The sequence below is a fragment of the Mirounga angustirostris genome, unplaced genomic scaffold (genome assembly GCF_029215605.1).
Source record: "Mirounga angustirostris isolate CCGP_5_RB_7025 unplaced genomic scaffold, mMirAng1.0.hap1 SCAF_11, whole genome shotgun sequence".
Taxonomy (NCBI): domain Eukaryota; kingdom Metazoa; phylum Chordata; class Mammalia; order Carnivora; family Phocidae; genus Mirounga; species Mirounga angustirostris.
This window is the reverse complement of record NW_026991719.1, coordinates 8,014,645-8,025,035: the sequence shown is the minus strand read 5'-3', so window position 1 is coordinate 8,025,035 and position 10,391 is coordinate 8,014,645. Positions and strand designations below refer to the sequence as shown.

Genomic DNA, 10,391 nt, shown 5'->3' with positions numbered 1-10,391 from the left:
TAGGACTTCCAGCAGACATCTCTGAGCTCCAGATGTGGAGGAACAGGTGCAGTTGAATGGAAGGGAGAGGACAGTGCTAATACTTTGTGATTATTCCGTGAATTGTGAATGACTGCTCCTTGAAATTTTCCATATTTAGTCAATGACATCTTCCTTTTTGTTTGGCCCGGCACCGTAATTATACACTTTATGACCCTTGGGACATGAAGCAAAACAGGCCATCCTAAAATATGCACATTGCTTTGTGGTACGAATTGTTGACTATGAAAGCTGTCAGAAGGATATTAAATTTTGCAGAGAAAGTGAGTACCGTGTGTAATAATGCTGGCTATAAAAAGTGCACCGATGTTTTCTGCCTCCTAAATCTGTTGAAGTTTGAATTAATGAGAAAACACCACATTTAGTTAATGGCTCTATTTGATGTAATTAAACAAAATGGCTTTTAAAGTAGTAGATGACAGCCTGTGGGAAAAAAATCGCTTTTATCTTAATTGATAAGTAATTAAAATACATATTTTGCTGTGAGATTTGGCCCTGAAAAGTGCTTTGGGATTCTGGAAGTAAAATTTTTAAAAATACAGACAAACACTTTGCTGCATTAGGAAGTAAAATAATTCATCTAAGTAATCAGAGTCTAATTTAATTACGGTCCAACTGAAGAAGTAACCGAATATGTATGACAGCATAAAGTATTAGAAATGCGGAATACATTTGCATCTTTTGTACATGAAATGCAGAAAAAGAAATAAGCACAATAGAAAGGATACCAAATGAATAAAATCCACATACCTTTGAGTATGCGTATTCAAAGGAAGTTTCTGTCTGAAACTCAGGGATGCTTGATCCTTTAGATTTCTTCCAACTAAGAGCTCAATTTATATCATTCACGGCACCTAGAGCAACCAATCAGATGTCTGAAGGAAAATGTGTTGAGTATAACTAAAAACCCCTGTATCATGAAGTTTTAAAAACTGTGATCAAACAGAAGGCTGCAGGTTGTGATTAGTGCATATAGAGTCTTTCATTATGGGCAATAATAGGTTTAACAGGCAAAAAAATGTCATCAGACTGTTTTTAAGTCAGCAAATCAGTTGACTGCACATGCCAATACGTTCAGTTACTTTTAAGAAGTGGCTGTGTCATTGTCTGTTCCCTGGTTCTAGCAAACATAACATTGTTCTTTACCCAAAAAAGCTAGATTGTTGAATTTCTGTAGTGTAATCAACATGTCCCCTAGGGCTCCCCAGCTCTTTCAGATCAGGATAAGTTGATTCAAACCCCCATTCTGGTAAACCCCCAAGGCTCTCCCCGGTATTTCTCTGAGGGATTATAAGTTTGGGATCACCACTGCTCTGTTTTCTACTTTCACTGAAAGTATTTTCTCTGTTCCCTGTGGCCATTCCTTTATCACCATTCTGGTGTCCACGGAAAGAGGGGACAAAGTCTCTTCTCCTTGGCCCCATCCTACCACCCATCTGCCCTCCAAGCAACCACGAACTCAAGATGATCACAGCAGCAAAACTTGTGCTGATGATCTGAAGGACAAGGCAAGAAAGGATGTCACGCACCAGACCGCACACTTAAACACTGTGTGGGGGACATTGCCCTGGCTCCCCCATTCCACAGAACAACCCAGCCTCTCTCAGTATGTTGGTCCTCCTTTGCCCACATTCTTCCGGCCCAATCCCACTTTCTCTTATGAACAAATCCAAATTTCTCTCTTTCTTTCCCAGAGCCTCTTGACTTCCCTGTTAGGTGCATTGTTCCCATGTTCTCAGCAGCCTGTCCTTTGCCTAAAGGACAGCAACCAAAGTTCTTCTCTCGCTAAGAGGACCTCTGATCTAGCTATTCAATTTGTATGTCTTTTCCTCTTCTACCTTAGTAAAGCACATAGATTTTTTCTGTTGTTCTAGCATCTGATCAGTTAAAAAGCAAATCTGTAACTGCTGATGAGAGGTAGCTGCTGAACTGTCTATCAATATTAGATCAGTAAAGGGAATACTGAATATATATACTCACACACTATTGGTGGTAGAGCCAGATCTCTTTTACTACTTAAGTAATATTTTTTTAAAAATTTTTAAAAAGATTTCATTTATTTATTTGAGAGAGAGAGAGAGAGAGAGCACAAGCAGGGAGGAGGGCAGAGGGAGAGGGAGAGGCAGGCTCCCCGCTGAGCAGAGAGCCTGACGTGGGGCTCCATCCCAGGAGCCTGGGATCATGACCTGAGCTGAAGGCAGATGCTTAACCGACTGAGCCACCCAGGTGCCTCTACTTAAGTAATATTTTTAGAGTTTGTACAGGTACATATATTTTTATATACACGTTCCGCGTTGGCTGAATTAAATTGCCATGAAAGGCAATGTAGTACTATTAAGAACTGGAGCTTAGACTTACATGGGTCTTGACCCCAAGGGACCATTGACAAGATCCTTAGCCTCTCTGAGCCTCAGTTTCCTCATCAGTAAAATGGGGATAATTATAGAATCTACCTAAAAGGATTAGTGTGAAAACTAGATGAGAGGCATCTCTAGGGGAAATGAAAAGTTATCCTTCTCCCAACCCCATCACTTGGCACGCAGCAAATGTTTAAAAAATGCTGATAAATAAGATTATAAGTTGATCTTTGCAGATGAATTAGTAGGGAACAAATAACCATGGTGAAGACAGGTAGATCTTTCAGTCAGAGTGAGAGAGAGAGAGAGAGAGAGAGAAATTGCAAAGAGGAAAGTGGAAGATTAGAACAGGCAAAAGGTATGAGTGAAAGTCATTGTAGAATATTGTTCTAAAAGCCAGTGTGTCCAGGGTTTGCATTTATTTATGAATATGTTTATTGGTGAGTTGTAGATCAGAGGCAAGAAGGATTCCTTCCCTTTGAAGGAAGTTGTGGAATGGATTTTAAGAGAATTGTCATCAGCTTACTTAGAGGAGGAGGAGGTGGGGAGTGTGTGGCAGAGTGATGCAGGAAAGGAGGAGGGAGAGGAAGGGCAATGTAGATCACATCATATTCTTTTTCAATCTTTTTCTTTTTTGTTTATTTATTTATTTATTTATTTAACATATAATGTATTATTTGTTTCAGGGGTACAGGTCTGTGATTCATCAATCTTATGCAATTCACAGTGCTCACCATAGCACATACCCTCCCCAATGTCCATCACCCAGCCACCCCATCCCTCCCACCCCCCTCAATCTCTTTTTCTATTTTATTTAATTATGTATAATGGTGTCTGAAAAGATTCAGGACATATTTTTCCTGCAAAGCTGTGGTTCATCTCTACTAATGAAGTCATTGGTGAACTATTAGTGGTCTTATACTGTTACAAAATTTATCTCATTATTTTGTGTCCTGTTTCAAGAATGAGAGACTCATGTATTTGTCCACAAGGATCAACAGAAAGATCCCTTATTGTGGCATTAATTTCTCCGGTCCACTGGCTAGTGAGTTATTGCCAATTCACCGTGGACAGTTGTTGAGGCTTTGATGGCAAATACAATAGAAACGATGTGGTTCTTTCTGTTTATATTCTCCCACTGCATATTCTGAGTCATAGGGTGTTAAAATATGGATCTCTCTGCTGAAATTTCTTCCACTAATTTAAGTCCCACATATGCAGTTTAAAAGTTAATGTTTGGGGCCCCTGGGTGGCTCAGTCGTTAAGCGTCTGCCTTCGGCTCAGGTCATGATCCCAGGGTCCTGGGATCGAGTCCCACATCGGGCTCCCTGTTCAGGGGGAAGTCTGCTTCTTCCTCTCCCATTCCCCCTGCTTGTGTTCCCTCTCTCACTGTCTCTCTCTGTGTCAAATAAATAAATAAAATCTTAAAAAAAAAAAGTTAATGTTTGGGGGTGCGCCTGGGTGGCTCAGATGGTTAAGCATCTGCCTTCAGCTCAGGTCATGATCCCAGGGTCCTGGGATTGAGTTCCGCATCGGGCTCCCTGCTCAGCGGGGAGCCTGCTTCTCCCTCTGCCACTCTCTCTCTCTCTCTCTCTGTCTGTCTCTTATGAATAAATAAATAAAATCTTTAAAAAAAGTTAATGTTTGGGGGAAAAAACAAAATTTCAATTGAAAATCTTTTTCTATAGGCAATTATTTCATTTATGAATACGTTGAGTTTATAAAAGAAAACAGAATTTACTAGATCGACTGCTTATTTTGTTCTGTAGAGGCTGTAACTTTCCAAAGTATTTGTGTTCTTGTTTTTCTTGCTCTTTGATGTCAGATATTGTCTTCTCTTTTTTAAAAGAATCGCTATTTAAAAAAATGGATCATAAGCATAAAATATTTTTCTCTCTGGCATTATCCCTGGAACAACTGTGACAAGATGACCCGAGGTGTCTTCATTCACTTAGGCATTCATTCCCAATACATATGTTGAATACCTAAGAACCTGAGACCATTCTTATTACTATAGCAGACAAATACATGCAGAAATTGATTATCATTTCTAAAAGCTTTTCTCCAAAATGATGAGTGAATAAACACCCTTGTGGATTACAGGTTCCCATTCTTGCTTAGTGAGAAGAAAGAGCGTCCAAGAAAGGGTTATAAAAAAAAATCACACTTGGGACACCTTCTGGCCCAGAAACATCTGCTCTAAAGTCCTTCCTGAGGCCTGTAGGATCGAGCAGGGCTGCAAAACATGCAACTCGTGTGGAAGGACCTCAGGCTGGGAAGCCTTCTACTGTTTTGGCACAAATCAAAACCCAGATGGTTCCTGCTGGTGGTCAGAGTTGAGGGAAACCACGGGTTAATCCCGGGCAGCAGGAACCTGACCCACCGCCATTGTATCTCCTCACGTGGCCCTAATTGGATACGTTTAATGAAGGGAGGCCATGGTAGGCAAGAGTGGAAGCAGTCTGGAGTTCTGGGAGGAAGCATGTCTTAAATGTCTTCACCGTCCGCAACGCCCGGCTTCAAATAGTAGGCACTCAACAACAACAACAGATGTTATGGTTATTCTTTTCCTTGACTCGCAGCTCATCACATTTTGCTGTGTCCGTGTTGCTGATGTCCGTAACAGCTTCTCCCCTCCTAATTTGCTGCTTCTAATTTACAGTGTGCTGGGAAAATCTGACGGCCAAGCTTGTTAGAATTATGTGTGGACTGCAAGTAAAGAGATGCCCTAAATGGTGTTGGCTCGGGAGGCTCACTTGTGCGAGAAGCTCAAATGTTTCAGTCTTGTGGCCTTGCTTTTTGACTCCTGGGAGGAGGTTTTGTTTTGTTTTGGGGGTTTTCCCCCTTCGCTTAACTTCCTGGTTTTGAGCAGTGATTGAGGCACGTAGGGGATCTTCAGATAAGTCAGGTGTTAGGAGTTCCAGAAGCCTTTCCTATCATCTGGGGAGCTCAACTCTCAAATCTTCTTGTAAAGCAGGTTCAAGATTGTCCAATAATCTGGAATAATTTCAAGAGTGAGTATTCTTAAGTAACTGGAGCCAAAGTCAGTTTTTAAATGTTTCTTCTGTGGACATTTATTTATAAGAAAATATTATTCTCTAGGCTGCTGTTTTTGTTTTGTTTTGTTTTTTGCTGGAGTGGAGTTGTACCCTCTTCAGAGCTCAGGTACACCACCACTAAGTGATTCCAGTAAACACAGTGACTGCCCTTTGCAACCCGTGGAAGTCAGATATTGTGTCTTATACTTTCTTGGGAACTCTTTGTTATCTAGAAAAATCTCTTTTACAAGCTAGGTGCTAGGTGAATGGTTGGTTAATTGAAGAAAATGTAGAGGAGTTATCCGTGACATTGTGAAAATACATAAAAAAGTCCTTGATCTATGTGGATTCTCCATAGACAAAGAAATCTTGATATCTTGATTCAGTGATTTTGATGGGCCTTTTAGACAGCTAAGATGGATGACTCAGCATCACTGTCAACCCTTCCTATGGATTTTCAGGCAAATGGCTTCTAATAAGAACCTTCAAAGGGGATACTGTAAAAGGTTTCCAATCCATTATCCTAACATCTTTATTATATTTGGCTCTGATCTGTTAGTTCAAACTATAATTTATTATAAGCAAATATACTATGGTAGATCCACTTGCTCTTTTCTTATTTGTGACTGAGCTTGTTTGCTTAAGATAACAAAGCTTTATTATTTTTTTTAAAGATTTTTTTTTATCTATTCATTTGACAGAGAGAGACACAGCCAGAGAGGGAACGCAAGCAGGGGGAGTGGGAGAGGGAGAAGCAGGCTTCCCTCAGAGCAGGGAGCCCGATGTGGGGTCCCACCCCAGGCCCTGGGATTATCACCCGAGCTGAAGGCAGACGTTTAATGACTGAGCCACCCAGGCGCCCAATAAAGCTTTATTATTATTATTATTATTATTATTATTATTATTATTATTATTATTATTTTCTTAGGCTTCTAGAATCACTTCAGCCCAAGGAGTAATTTGAAAAGAATAACAACAAAAAACCCTCTCTCACTCACATTCACATACTTCACTGATTGCAAACCATCAGTACCTATTCCAGAATACCCTGGAATTAACCATGTTTTATGGCTTGTTGTTTGAAGCTATGAAAAAAAGGAGGGGTCATCTACTGGCTAACAGCATTTAATAAGTGAGTAGACTTGGGACAGGGAGCACAAGAAAAGCAGTAACAGAAGTAAGGAAACAGAAAGAAAAAAGGCACAAGTAAGAAGAGGGAAATGCATTGTAGTGGTAATTCAAAGTGGTGATCAGAGATGTGATCACCACTTATTAGCAAGCCGCCAGTGTCCTGAAAAGAAAAGATGAAACTAATTAATGAAGCAGTAGGAAATAAAACAGCTATGCAGGAAAGGGAGCGGGCCCTTGGTCACAAGCTCTGAACATATTCCTCAAAGGCCGAAATTGTGATGTGACTTCAGCAGCCATTAGGGAGCACTTAGTATATGCCTAACACAGTCGTCAGCCTTGGAGTATAAATGTGAAGAGGACAGGGGTCCAATTCTCAAACTACTTACAGCCTCTGGAAGAATTCTCCACTCTGAGTTGGAGGAAAGAATGCTAGGTGTGGCTACTGGAAAAATCATCCTTCTCACCTTTAGGAAGCTAACACACTCTGTGTCTCTGTGTTTGTGGATGAGAAAGGGGTGAGGAGAGAGAAGAGGGAGAGTAGTGACACCAAAAGGCACCAAGGGCTATGGTGACGGCGGGCAATCTAGAGTATTCCAGTTGTCCTTTGGCTGGGTTGGGAAAGGGCATGTTAATTGTAATAGGACCACTTCTGTCTTTCAGCCTGAAGTCCTATACTTTCTTCTTCTTCATGATTGTGCATTAACTGATGCACACACACTGAGTCTTCGGGGGAAGAGTTAATTGTAGTCAGCGCCTGCTGTTTCCACTATGAACTAACACTGAAAACAAAATGTCTACCAGTAGGGGGCTGGTTCAAATCAACTATGGCACATGTAATATTCAGAGTGACGGTGTTAATCTGTAGTGGTTGACATAGAAAAATGTTTGTGACACATAGTCAGGTGAAAAAAAATAGATGCTTAAAGTTCTCTTTCTCTAAAATGATTCTTCCTCCTCCTCTTCCTTCTTCTCCCTCCCTCCCTCTCTCCCTTTTTCTCCATTTGAGGAGAGAGTCACCAAAATATTAACAGTCATTATCTAAGAGACTCATTTCTGAAAGCCTCTGGGAAGCCAAGATTTTATTTTATTTATTCTAAATAATCCATGAATGGAACAAATGCAGGGGAGATATAAGAAGTTTGGGGCATAATTTCTCAATCATGTTCAGGAAGAGTGATGAGTAAGTGACAGCGCTATCTCTCCCATAGGCCCTGGGTTTATATAATATTCCTTCTCAGAGGGGGAAAAAGCTGAACAGAAAATCAAAGACAAAAAAAGAGATAGTTTTAAAGCGATAGGATCCCTTTTAGATCAGTAGTAGAAAATATCCTAATATAAGCATTCACAGAAAAAGTTCATAGAGCTTGTAATTTGAAAGATCTGTAAGCATTTGCTAAATATCTGGTGGAGCAATTTTCAATAAGGGAAATTATATGCAGATGGATAGTGTGTTGTTTGGGTTATAATTAACTGGTTACTGTTGGGAGTGAAAATGTTACATCTGTGTTAACAGAGATACCACAGTAATGTAAAAACAAGCATTTCTACTTCTGCTTATTGGGCAAAGTACACCAAAGTAAGTTGCACTTACCTACTGGGGTTCAGCATACACATGCACAGACTGGTATTTTCTGAACAAAAGCAACGTGCAATGGTGGCGAGAACTTGTCTTTGGCAGGACAGCCTAGGTCAGAACTGTGGTGGGGCCACTGACCCACTATGCCTGACCTTCGCCAATGTTCTTGACTCTTTTGTATACTTACCTTACTGCCTGGAAAGTGGGAAGACACCAGTGAGGAAAAGCAAGTGATGTCCTTCAATACACATTTGACTCTTTGTAATCATGATCTCCAGTATTAAGAGTGACAATTTTAGTCATTGCTCAAGGGGCAGAGGGAGCAAATTGAAAGAAACAAAGGAAATAGTTTACCACCTAAAAGGTTGGAAATGGTCGTTCTCACATATTTGTTCTGCAGAGTTTCTTCTATTGTTCTTGGACAGAACATTCTTATATTGTTACAGTTTGGTGGCATACTTTTCATCTTCATCTCTTAAGGAACTGCCCACAGGGATACAAATATAAAATGTCAGAATACGGTTTTCCTATGATCTGCTCATTCTACAGGGGACAAGAAATATGTGGTGAGACCTAAGTTATCAGCGATGTGTTGTCACTCCTGGTATCCATTCCAGTTATTGTTTTAGCTAATGGCCCTTCTAACGTGCACAGAGCCCTGAGCAGCTTTCCAGCTAGTAGCCTCTTCTTCACATCTCTAACTTATGTAAGATCCGGTGATAGTGGTTGAGAGTTATTCCCAAACCTCTGTTACAGAATCACATCACGAGTGGTATGTCTGCTGGGAGTACTAACTAGATTTGAAGCTGATATAATCCTGAGGAATGAAATGAATCAGGAAGAAGACCAGCAATTAATTTAATTCTATGCACATACATTTTATTATAGGGAATTTTTACTTGAAATGAAATTAGACAGATGTTAATAGTCCGTCACAGAAATCTGTGGAGTGCCAGGTTGTTCTAATTGTAGGCAACATTTTCCCCAGTATAATGCTAACGTAGCTTTACAATAATAAGAAGAAAATCTCCATTTTGGGGTCTTACCTAGTGCATCATCTTTATCATCATCATGCTCTTAGGAGAATCATAGTCGTGTGCTAAGTTTTTTCTCAATAGCATTTCATGTGTCTCCAGAATTTTTAAATCATTAGTATAAAATATTTATCGAGTATCTGTAATATCCAAGGCATAGGACACATATAAATATATGGCATGATATCCATATGATGAAATAGTATTCAGTCATACAGAGGAATGAAGTGCTGATACATGCACAACGTGGATAAATCTTGAAAACATGCTGAGTGAAAGAAGCCAAACACAGAGGACCATGTATTATAGGATTCCATTTTTAGGAAATGCCCAGACTAGGCAAATCCGTAGAGACAGAAAGCAGATTCATGATCACCAGGGGCTGGGGGAGAGGGGAATGGGGAGTGACTGCTAACGGTTTTGGGTTTGGGGGTGGGGAGTGATAGAAGTGTTCTGGAATTAGTGGTGGTAGTTGCATAACCTTGTGACTGTACCAAAAGCCACTCCGTTGTACACTTTAAAGTGGTGAATTTTATGGTGTGTGAATTATATCTCGATCTAAAAAAAGACCTATCAAAAATATATACATGTCGGCCTCTACCCTCAGAAAATTCAGTCTTTGTTCATTATACAAGATAAAGAGGGGCGCCTGAGCAGCTCAGTCAGTTAAGCATCTGACTCTTGATCTCAGCTCAGGTCTTGATCTCAGGGTCGTGAGTTTGGGCACCACGCTGGGCTCCATGCTGGGCGTGGAGCCTGCTCAAAAAAAAATTAAAATAAAGGAACTTGAAATGCCAAACACAGTGCAACAGTGAGGAATAATAGTACAAGAGTTGCCACATGATGATGCGCTTGTTGATGATAATGACTGTGATGGTGAAGCTATCATTTATTAAGTGCCAAGCAGTATTCTGGCATTGTACGTTTAAAAAATTGTTGATTGTGTTCCCCATGCTAGCCGTGTTCTAAATTCATCTACTCCATCAGGGGCTAAAAGACAGAGATCCCTGCTCACAATGCTGCGGAGTGCAACGATGAACAATAGATATAATAAATAATGGTACGTTAGAAGGTGGGAAGGGCTAAGGAAAAGGAAAAAGTCGAGCTGGCTCAGGGGGATTTAAAGTGCTGAGTGGCAGGTTTCAATAGGGCAGTTATTTGTCAACAAACCCGTGGAGGAGATGAAGCATCACCTGGGCATCCCTAGGGTAGGTAA

The 10,391-nt window shown here is 40.4% G+C and overlaps 1 protein-coding gene across 7 annotated transcripts in view; it reads left to right on the top strand.

Moving 5' to 3' along the window:
• Positions 1-10,391, top strand: part of ARHGAP6 (Rho GTPase activating protein 6) — a 474,622-nt gene that overhangs the window by 355,835 nt on the left and 108,396 nt on the right. The gene's annotated exons all lie outside the window — the stretch shown is intronic.